The sequence below is a fragment of the Chiloscyllium plagiosum genome, chromosome 9 (assembly GCF_004010195.1).
Source record: "Chiloscyllium plagiosum isolate BGI_BamShark_2017 chromosome 9, ASM401019v2, whole genome shotgun sequence".
Lineage (NCBI taxonomy): Eukaryota > Metazoa > Chordata > Chondrichthyes > Orectolobiformes > Hemiscylliidae > Chiloscyllium > Chiloscyllium plagiosum.
The window spans coordinates 93,845,471-93,857,552 of record NC_057718.1 but is presented as its reverse complement, the minus strand read 5'-3'; positions in this window follow the sequence as shown (position 1 = coordinate 93,857,552).

The window sequence follows — 12,082 nt, the reverse complement described above, 5'->3', positions numbered from 1 at the left end:
AGTCCCAGTCTATGTTTGGAAAGTTAAAATCCCCCACCATAACCATCGTATTATTCTTACAGATAGCTGAGATCTCCTTGCAAGTTTGTTTCTCAATTTCCCTCTGACTATTGGGGGGTCTATAATACAATCCCAATAAGGTGATCATCCCTTTCTTATTTCTCAGTTCCACCCAAATAACTTCCCTGGATGTATTTCCGGGAATATCCTCCCTTTGCACAGCTGTAATGCTATCCCTTATCAAAAATGCCACTCCCCCTCCACTTTTGCCTCCCTTTCTATCCTTCCTGTAGCATTTGTATCCTGGAACATTCAGCTGCCAGTCCTGCTCATCCCTAAGCCATGTTTCCTTAACTGCTATGATATCCCAGTCCCATGTTCCTAACCATGCCCTGAGTTCATCTGCCTTCCCTGTTAGGCCCCTTGCATTTAAATAAATGCAACTTAATTTATTAGTCCTACCTTGTCCCTGCCTGCCCTGACTGTTTGACTCACGTCAGTTCTCAGCTGTACCCGTCTCAGAACGACCTCTTTCCTCACTATCTCCCTGTTTACCTAAGTACAGTGAAAAGCTTTGTTTGCGAGCAGTATAGAGAGATCACAGTGATCAAGGATATACAGATCATAGGGTGAAAATAGAGTGAGGCATATAGGTTGCTTAACTGTACAGGACATGTGTGAGACAAGTCAACATTAACAAAATCAACATTATTTGAAGTTCAAGAGTCAATCATCAGTCTCATAATGGCAGGGAAGAAGACTGATTAATTCAGCCTTCCTATAGCTCAAACCCTCCAGTCCTGGCGACATCATTGTAAATCTTTCCTGCATCCTCTCGTGTTTACCAACATTTGTCCTATAAAAGGACGACCGGAATTCTACACAGTATTCTAAAAGTGGTCTCACTAATGTCCATTGCAGCATGATGTCCCAATTCCCATACTCAATATTCTGATCAATGAAGGCGAGCATGCCAAACGCTTTCTTCACCATCCTGTCTACCTGACTCCACTTTCAACAAACTATACACCCACCTCCCTAAGTCTCTGTGTTTGGCAACATCCCCCAGTGTCCTATCATAAACTATATAAGCCCTGGAAGAAAGTGAGGATTGCAGATGTTAGACATCAGAGTTAAAAAGTGCAGCACTGGAAAAGCACAGCAGGTCAGGCAGCATCTGAGGAGCAGGAGAGTCAATGTTCTGGGCATAAGCCCTTCATCAGGAATGTTCATCCTTCATAAGCCCTGTCCTGGTTTGCCTTACCAAAGTGCAATATCTCACATGTATCTAAATCAAACTCCATCTGCCATTCCTTGGCCCATCTGAATGAGGTCCCATTGTACTCTGAGATAATCTTCTTTACTGTCCACTACACCACTTAGTGTGGTGTCATCTGCAAACTTACATGCCAAACTCCTATATTCGCATCCAAATAATTTCTGTAAATGTTTAAAACCATCAGACCCAGCATGGATCCTTGTGGCATACCACTGGTGATAGACCTCCAGTCCAAAAACCAAACTTCCACCACAACCTCTGTCTCTTACCTTCAAGCCAGTTGCGTCCAATTGGCTAACTCCCTCTTGATTCCTTGTGATCTAACCTTACTAACCGGTTTATTGCTTCCAAATGGTAATCATAGGTCATTCCGATTGGTAACCAGGTGACAATATGACTGACTGGTGAAGATTCTCCACTGGTTGGAAATAAAATTCCATCAGGTGGTTAAAAATGGCGAAAAGCCCACAGGCAGCTGACAGACCTATCTGAGGAAAGAATATTTTTCCTCAAAGTGTCACAATCTTTGCAACTCTGCTGTTTGGCCAAAAGGACAACTGCTACTAAAATGCAGACAAGTTGCACTTCTTTACTGCAAAAGGAGAATATGAAGGAAACAGAAGACAAGATATTTGAAAATGAGTTGAAATAGCCTTGTTTCAATACTGTGCATTCAGCTTATGAATGTTAATTTAAATATTAGCAAATTTTTGAAATCAATTAATTTGTCAGTTTCAACCCAACTCCTCATAGAATATTTTAATCAGCTAACCAAATGTCATTAGGTTCAAAATCTCACACAATTGGATCATAATGGAAACTAGTCGAAAGACATTCTGGTGAAGTGAGGTATGATAAATTAGCAAGGCAGAAGGGTCACAGCCTATCCAGCCTTTCTTTGTAACACAAATGTTCCATACCTGGGCAGTGATTGGAACCAGGTTGACCTTATTGTCTACAAGGTAACTGATTGGGGTTGTTAACCTGGGTCAAGCAGGAATTTTTAAGGTGAAAGAGGAGAGAGATTTAAAAAAGACAGGAGGAGCAAATGTTTGACACAGAGGGTGGTTTGCGTGTGGAACGAACTTCCTGAGGAAGTTACAATTATAACATATAAAAGACATTTGGAAATTACATGGATAGGCAAGATTTGGAGGGATATGGGCCAGCAGCAGGGAGGTAGGACTAGTTTAGTTTGGGATTATGTTTGGCATAGAACATAGAACAGTACAGCCCCTTCGGCCCACGATGGTAGGCCAAACATTTATCTTAGAGGTAAAAACAATGACTGCAGATGCTGGAAACCAGATTCTGGATCAGTGGTGCTGGAAGAGCACAGCAATTCAGGCAGCATCCGAAGACAGGCAAAATCAACCTAATATCAACCTAACCTACACACCCCTCAACTTACTGCCGTCCATGTGCTTATCAACCAGTTGCTTAAATGTCCCTAATGTTCCTGACTCTACTACCACTGCTGGCAGTGCATTCCACGCACCCACCACTCTCTGCAATAAGACCCTCCCTCTGACATCTCCCCTAAACTTTCTTCCAATCACCTTAAAATTATGACACCTCATGACAGCCATTTCTACTCTGGGGAAAAGTCTCTGGCTACCTACTCTATCTATGCCTCTTATTACCTTGTACACCTCTCTCAAGTCACCTCTCTTCCTTTCTTCTCTCCAGTGTGAAAAGTCTGAGCTCACTCAACCTCTCTTCATAAGATAAGCCTTCCAATCCAGGCAGCATCCTGGTAAATCTCCTCTGCACCCTTTCAAGAGCATCTATATCCTTTCTATAATGAGGCCACTACAACTGGTCACAATATTTCAAGTGTGGTCTAACCAGGGTTTTAGAGAGCTGCAGCAAAACCTCACGCCTCTTAAACTCAATCCCCTGTAAATGAAAGCCAAAGCACTATTTGCCTTCTTAACAACCCTATCAACTTGGATGGCAACTTTGAGGGATCTATTTACATGGACCTCAAGATTCTGCTGTTCCTCCACACTGCCAAGAATCCTGTCTTTAACCCTGTATTCAGCATTTAAATCTGACCTTCCAAAACGAATCACTCCGCATTTATCCAGGTTGAACTCCATCTGCCACTTCTCAGCCCAGCTCTACATCCTGTCAATGTCATGCAACAGCCCTTGACACTATCTACAACACCGCCAACCTTTGTGGCATGGACTGGTTGGGCCGAGGAATCTATTTCTGTGCTGTTTGACTCTATGTGGACATGTTCTTTCTGTTTACAAAGACAGGGTCCTATGTGAGAACACGTGTGGCGCCTTGCACACGATTGTATGTTTCTGTTTTTGGCAAATTTTATGGTATGTAAAAAAAAATCTCTTTAGGTCCTCAATTTTAACTCCAGGCAAGTTCTGGAATGTGTTGAGTTGGAAGCAGCACATAGGGCAGGGTAACTAAAGCAAACAGGGATATATCTTTGGAGGAATTATTCCTCCTCCCTCATGCACAGGAGAAACATTCCAAACTGAGCTCCATCAGCCTTATCTATGCAAAAAATCAGCACATTGGGCATAGTGGTGGTGTCCTTACCTCTGAGCCTGAAGGCCCAAGTTCACATCTCACCCAGAAACAGGGCGGCACGGTGACTCAGCAGTTAGCACTGCTGCCTCACAGCACGAGGGTCTCAGGTTCGATTACAGCCTCGGGCACCTGTTTGTGTGGAGTTTGCACATTCTCCCTGTGTTTGCGTGGGTTTCCTCCCACAATCCAAAGATGTGCAGGTCAGGTGAATTGGCCATGCTAAATTGTTCATAGTGCTAGGTGCATTAGTTAGATGGGGGTGGGTTACTCTTCGGAGGGTCGGTGTGGACTTGTTGCGCCGAAGGGCCTGTTTCCACACTGTAGGGAATCTAATCTAATGTATGTAATATTATGCCTGAACAAGGTGGGTTCAATGTATGGTTCTTTCAAATTCTATATAAAGTTAGTCAAATCTACATAGCTGTGCATAAGTAATCTTACTTCATTGTATATCCATTTCAATCATAAACTTATCAACAAATTATTAAACAAGGTTATTCACCCTTTGTAAGGGTGATGACAAACTCAAGTGTCATTTTCTTCGAAATATGTATCTGAATATTAGAAATACTAGAAAAGAAAACTGAGGAGTTCAAAGGCTAAAAGGAATGGACACTGAGCCAAAGTGGAAGAGTTAGGAGAACTGGCCAAAACTTGGTGAAGACCTTTTCTTTCGAATGGAAACAGAGAGAAGGATGGAATCAGAGAAAACGCGATCAAATTGGTTGAAGGCTTGCCTGCTAAAGATGGCACATTTGGATGAGGTATGCACAGCAAAGAAAGTAACTTTTTGCATTTCCGTAACATCTTTCACAACTCCAGAATGTTCTAAAGCTCTTTTTGCAGGTAATAATCTATTTCAAAGTCCAGCTACTGTTGTAAGGAATGAAACTGAGCAGCCAATTTGCACACAGCAGGATGCCACGAACAGCAATGAGATAAACAGCCAGGTAATCCACTCTAGTGATATTAGTTGAAGGACAACTAGTTGACAGAACATCCTGCTCTGTTCCTGACCATGCCACAGGATCCTACACATTCAATGTCGCATCAGACAGTGTGTTTTTGGCAGTCAACTCTTCATCAGTACCTGGCCTGAAATGCCAGTCTGGGTTACGTACTTGCATCTGAGAGTCAAGCTGAAAGCATTGGGTTTCTATCAAGGTAAGGGTGTGACCACTGAGTGAAGGCGAACACTTTGTATAATGGGGATGGTGTGGAGGGATGTGGGATCTGGGAAAGGTTGGATAATTCAAGAGGGGACCGATGCGCTGTGGGTGTGTGAACATTTTAAAGCCAAGGCCTGATTTCAATTTCATTAAAACTGAGCAATAGGAAGCCAATATCAAGGCGTGGATGGTGATGGGAGGGCACAAGGGAAACATTGAGTGGTGAGCAGGGATGGCAAGGTCTGACTTACTTCATACAACTCTTTCTGTGCAGAAAGAGGCCATTTGGCCATAGAGTCTGCACTGACCCTCCAAAGACGATACCACCCAGACCCTCTGCCTGCATTTTCCATGGCTAATCCACCTTGCCACACATCCCTGTACATCACGGGACAATTTCCCATGGCCAATCCACCTAACCTGCTGACCTTAGGACTGAGAGAGGAAACTGGAGCACCCGGAGGATCGACGCAGACACTGGGAGAGGGATCCGGATCAGAAAAGCCAATGGGCTGAGAAGTGGCAGATGGAGTTTAATTTAGATAAATGTGAGGTGCTGCGTTTTGGGAAAGCAAATCTTAACAGGACTTAAACACTTAATGGTAAGGTCTTAGGGAGTATTGCTGAACAAAGAAACCTTGGAGTGCAGGTTCATAGCTCCTTGAAAGTGGAGTCGCTGGTAGATAGGATAGTGAAGAAGGCATTTGGTATGCTTTCTTTATTGGTCAGAGTATTGAGTACAAGAGTTGGGAGGTCATGTTGCGGCTGTACAGGACATTGGTTAAGACCACTGTTGGAATATTGCGTGCAAATCTGGTCTCCTTCCTATCGGAAGGATGTTGTGAAACTTGGAAGGTTTCAGAAAAGAGTTACAAGGTTGTTGCCAGGGTTGGAGGGTTTGAGCTAGCTGGGAGAGGTTGAATAGGCTGGGGCTGTTTTCCCTGGACTGTCAGAGGCTGAGGGGTGACGTTATAGACGTTTATAAAATCATGAGGGGCATGGATAGAATAAGTAGTCAAAGTCTGTTCCTTGAAGTGGGGAGGCCAGAACTAGAGGGCATAGGTTTAGGGTGAGACAGGAAAGATATAAAAGCGTCCTGAGGAGCAACTATTTCACTCAGAGGGTGGTACGTGTATGGAATGAGCTGCCAGAGGAAGTGGTGGAGGCTAGTACAATTGTAACATTTAAAATTTATCTAGATGGGTATATGAATAGGAAGGGTTATGGACCATGTGCTGGCAGGTAGGACTAGATTGGGTTGGGATATCTGGTCAGAATGGATGAGTTGGACCGATGGGTCTGGTTCCGTACTGTACATCTCGCTGACTCTATGTGCGACTCCACACAGACAGTCACCCAAAGTTGGAATTGAACCCAGGTCCTTGGCGCTGTGAAACAGCAGCGCTAACCACTGAGCCATTGTGCAGTCCACATGACCACATATAGGTGTTGTTCATTCTACTGATATTTTTCATAAACCGAACTCCTCAATGGAACAGCAATCCTGTGCCATCAACCTTGCTTGGACATTTTCTCATCAATCTGTTCACAGATGCTGCTACACACCTCTGCAGCAGAACTTCAGCCTCTATGCTCAGAGGTAGGGACACTACAATTATTCAACAAGGCCCCTTATCAATCTTGCATAGTGTCTATTGCTAAATGCAAAACTCCTGTGTAACCAACACCTAGTGTCACAGGAGAAAGTGAGGACTGCAGATGCTGGAGATCGGAGCTGAAAAATGTGTTGCTGGAAAAGCGCAGCAGGTCAGGCAGCATCCAAGGAGCAGGAGAATCAACGTTTCGGGCATGAGCCCTTCTTCAGGAACCGAGTGTCACACTCAACATGTCTGCGGTGGCATTACTTTGATTGGATGCTCTGTGGTGCAGGTCTTGTATTAGCCCCATTGACAAACATCAGCTAACTTCATGATCAGTTCCAGAAATTCTTATGTGGAGGATAGTATTGTCAGTGTTGCATTTCACAGGATGTCCCAGCTGTTTAAATAAACTGTTGCCGTACAAGTATTAAGGGTTCAAGAAGTAATTCACAAAGTGGCTCATTACTGCCTGTGGAGTTTGAAATATTTTCCACACAGTTTGCAAGTAGACTCCCAATTGCAACTGACCTGGATAATCCCCCCAAATCTAATTTAAATTCTTCACGATAAATCAGATCAGGATCTGATGACAGCTTGTAATGTGTTGTCAGAAAACAGCAAACGAAATTCCATTCTCCTGGGCAGAGGTTTTTTTTTCCAGTTTTTTGTTCAGGCAGACGAAAAAAAATTCAACAACTTGCAAGAACCATCAGCTTGCACATCCTGAGCAATGCCAGCTCTGGCGGGAGGTCGTCCGGGAGGTTTGGCCACAGGGACACTGCGACCACCTAGCATCTGACCATGTGACATCTGCCGCACTTATCTGACAGAGGTTGACTTGCCGCTCAGTGAGTGAGAACTTTTAGTTTGTAGTTTTCCCAGCCAGTATGTGTCCATGTGAAGGCGACAACTGGGAACTGGGAACCTACGTCAAAGCCATTGAGAGAATAGGTACAGTCACCTCATGGTCAGTCAAGTACTGACAAGCCAAATTTTACAAATGGCTGCCACAGGGAGAAAGTGAGATGCTGGAGATCAGAGTTGAAGAGTGTTGTGCTGAAGAAGCACAGCCGGTCAGGCAGCATCCGAGGAGCAGGAGAGTCAACATTTCGAGCATAAGCCCTCATCAAGATGGAGGCTTGTGGGCCGGGTGGTGCTGAGAGATAAATGGGAGGGGAGTGGACTGGGGGTGGGGGGGGAGTGGACAAGGTAGCTGAGAGTGTGATAAGTAGATGAAGGTGGGGTGATGGTGGCAGGTCAGAGAGGAGAGTGGAGCGGATAGTTGGGAAGGAAGATGGATATGTAGGACCTTTCAATCGGGCAGTGCTGAGTTGGAAGGTTGGGACTGGGATAAGGTGGGGAGAGGGAAATGGGGAAACTGGTGAAATCCATATTGTTCCCGCATGGTTGTAGGGTCCTAAGGCAGGGAAATGAGGCGTTCCTCCTCCAAGCGTCAAGTGGTTAGGGTTTGGCAATGGAGGAGGCCCAGGACCTGCATGTCATTGGCAGAGTGGGAGGAGGAGTTGGCTACCACAGCCAGTATCAGACCCTTATTTAAATAACTTAATTCACATTTGTAAGATTCTAGTGCACCATAGCCAGGATCGTTGTCAGAGTTGCACTCATTTTACAGGCTGGAAATGGGCAATTATGTCCAACATGGGCACTGTCATGTGTACCATTCATATAGCGGGCGCTCGAGAATTTTAGGATTAGAATTAGATTTATTATCATTTGCACTCAGGTTACAAAAGAACAGGACTACACTGAAAAGTGTATAACATGTCCAACACATGGAGCCATCTCAGCTACAAAGTACCTAGGTACAAATCTTCGGTGCAAAAAATGGAGAAAATAAAGAAAAAGGCTATACTGCATTACAGGTTTACATAGTATAAGTTAGGAAATCAAGAAATAAAGCTAAAAAGATCGACATTACAGTCTTTCTTTAAAAGCATCCGCGTGGTGTGACTGGGTTAGACCGGTTCCCAACCAGTAGCTATCTTTGCTGCAGACTGTTGTCCATCCCCACCCCGTCCCCGTCCCCACTCCACTCTGAGCCTGAAAGTTTCATTAAATTATTTAAACATGAGTCTGATACCGGCTGTGGGATCTGTTTGTAAAATCTGGTTGCCCAGTACCTGTCTGATGATACAGCGACCATGACCATTCACTCATGATACAATAGGCAGTAGAGATTATAAACAAATTTTACTTAAAGGATTGATCAATTCAAAGTTAGTTAGTCAGAGTGCTGGTTAACTTCTGTATTGACTCTGAGTTGACTTATTACCGGGGAGGGGTTCCTGCTGGTACTGCATTGCAATCAGTACGGTCAGGGGTAATGTTGTAGGACTGCTCCTATGATTGAAGGCAAAGAGGGAGAAATGGAGAAGGCAGGAGGAAGCAGCCAAGAAACAGGGATGGGGTGCTCACAGTGGCGGGGGGCATACCCATCCCAATTCTCCAGGGAGCTCTTGGCAAGATGGCGGCAGAGTACGGTGCTCTAGCTGGGGCTCCTCTGCTTCACCAGTTCCTTTTTCTTTTCTTTCCTCCTTCTCTTCTCTGCAGTTTTTCTTCCCCACTAACATTTGAACTCCTTAAATTTGCCCGGAGGGAATGGAGAATGGAAGTGAGCCCAAGTCCAGCCCAGGGTGGGACACGGGTCGGAGACATTGCCAGAGTGAGAGGTCGGCCGGAGCCAGAGTCCAGAGCAGGAGACAGTCCGAGCCCAGGCCAGCCGGGTGGTGGGGGGGGACAAGCCCTGGAGGTGAGTCCTGGTGGCAGGTCCTGGGCCAGAGGCCAGAGCGCGGAGGCAGCGAGGCCCAATGGGCACAGAGTCCGTGCAAATGACGATAACTTGAGTATATTTTAAAGTTCGTAAGATAAAGGAGCAGTATTAGACTGTTCAGCCCATTGAGTCTGCTCCGCCACTCGATATGCTCCTCACCCCCATTTTTCTGCCCTCTCCCCTTTACCCTTCAACCCATTACCAATTAAAAATCTGCTGAACTCTTCCTTAAACTTACTCACTGTCCCAGCAGCCACTGCACTTTGGGGTAGCCAACTCCACAGATTCACAAACCTTTGGGAGAAGCTGTTCCTCCTCAACTCTGTTTTAAATTCACTACGCCTTATCCTAAGACTATGACCTCTCACCCCTAGAATGCCCCACAAGAGGAAGCATCTGCTCCACATCTATTTTATACACACCTTTTATTGTCTTAAATACCTCAATTTGATCTTCCCTCGTTCTTCTAGATTCCAGAGAGTACAGGCCTAAACTTTTAAAGATACCCTTACTGTTATTCTGGACTAGGAGTTATGTACTTTTTGAAACTTTGTATTCCTATGCTAGACTGTCTTACTCTTTCAATTCTGTAACAAAGACTGAAGCATCTGTACCTAGGTACCCTGTACCTAAGATGGCGATTTTACAAACTTTTCACTGCACTCATTCGAGTGCACATGACAATAAAGGCTATTCAATTCTATTCAATTTATAATTTAATTGCACGGCGTGCTTTTTTGCTTCACACAGCGACTCTCTTAAGCCTCTGAACAAAAGTGTGGAGAGTGCTGCTTGTGAATGCCATGGTTTCCTGGGCCCACACCTTTATTGAAATGTGCCATCAGCGATCTCTCCTGGTCTGTGGTCCACCACCTTATCCAGGAGATCACCGGGACTATCTCCACGAGCTTCCATCTCTTTCCACAGAGATAATGCCCAAGTAGAAAATTCAAGGATATAGAGTTTCCAACTCCCATTGAGTCCCTATGGATGCCATAAACTGTGGCAGCATTACCCAGAGAGTGCAACATCACTCGCCTGGTGTGAAAACATCTAATTTCATTCATGGGAGTCCCCAACTTGTGACCAACTGAAACTGCAAACGTTACATTCTGGAAGGCACCAAACAGATTGGCAGACTTTGTTGGAAACAGACGGAGGTGCCGTCTAGGTTTTGGAGAGAGTGCACAAACCCCTCCAAACAATTCATCTGCTTGTACCTTCACCCACCCTGCAGGTGGCTGAGTCCACAGACTGTGCATTGGATTTGTCGGCCATCTCTGAAGCCAATGGACTGGAGAGTGGAAGCATCGTCCATCCTGAGGGACTGCCTAAGAAGAAAGTCACCACTTGGTATCTTTCTCAAGAGAATGGAGTTCCCTTCCTGGTCCTATGTTATCGGATACTGCTACTGTCTCCTCTGATACTGTCCCATCTCCTTCAAATCTTCGGTCATCAATGCTCTCCTCAAACAAAAACAAGCCTTTGACTGTACCCTCACTGCAAACGATTGCCTCCTGTCCTTCTCCAATATCTTTAAATGCGTTGTCACCGCACAAATCCATGCCCATCCTAACAGATCTGCATTTTGGTCCCTCCAGTCAGCTTTCTATCCACCACACAGAAAACATACCAAAATAACGAACAGCATCCTTATATGACTGTGACAAAGAGTGATCAATCCTTTCTTTGCAAACACTATAAGTCCGCGTTATTAATGTAGCAAAGTCACACCAGTTCTTTCACAGGCACATATTCAGTTAATTTCTGACATGGAATCAAATAAGGATATATTGGGAGATGTTTGGTAAATGTTTCATCCACAGGCAGTTTAGAGGAGAAGAATGGAAAGAATAGTCTTTAATCTCCAGAAGATAAGAAACAGGAACAGTAGGCCATTCAGCCCCTCCAGTCTGCTCCACAATTCAATAAGATCATGGCTGATCTGCCATCTTCCCATCCACTTTCCCAGATGTGAGACATCCTTTCCCAACACTCATGACTTCCTCCAGTGTCAGCAACTGTTCCATTGGCTGCAGGCACCTGAGATGACAATGCTGATTTGCTGGGTGTGGCGCGAGTGGGCAGATGACCAAACAGACTTAAAAACTCAGGACATCCCCAAGAGCTTCACTGAAAATTCGGTTCTTTCCGAAGTTCAGCCTCTGTTTTCATACTGGAGACACAGCAGCCATTTTGTGCAAAGCAAGCTCCCACAAACAGCAAAATAATCCACTCTTTCTGAATGTCCAATAAAAGAGATTAGTGACAGGGCACCCAGAATACTTCTTTCATTTTCACTAGTGTGGTGCCATGGTAATGTCTCTACCTCTGAAGCAGGAGATCGAGGATGAAATACCACCCACCGTGGAAGTGTGCAACAACATCTTTGAACAGATGGCGGTATGCTTGCCTTCGCTGGTCACAAGGTCAGAGTATTGAGTACAGGAGTTGGGAGGTCATGTTGAGGCTATACAGGACATTGGTTAGGCCACTGTTGGAATATTGCGTGCAATTCTGGTCTCCTTCCTATCAGAAAGATGTTGTGAAACTTGAAAGGGTTCAGAAAAGATTTACAAGGATGTTGCCAGGGTTGGAGGATCTGAGCTACAGGGAGAGGCTGAACAGGCTGGAGCTGTTTTCTCTGGAGCATCGAAGGCTGAGGGGTGACCTTATAGAGGTTTAC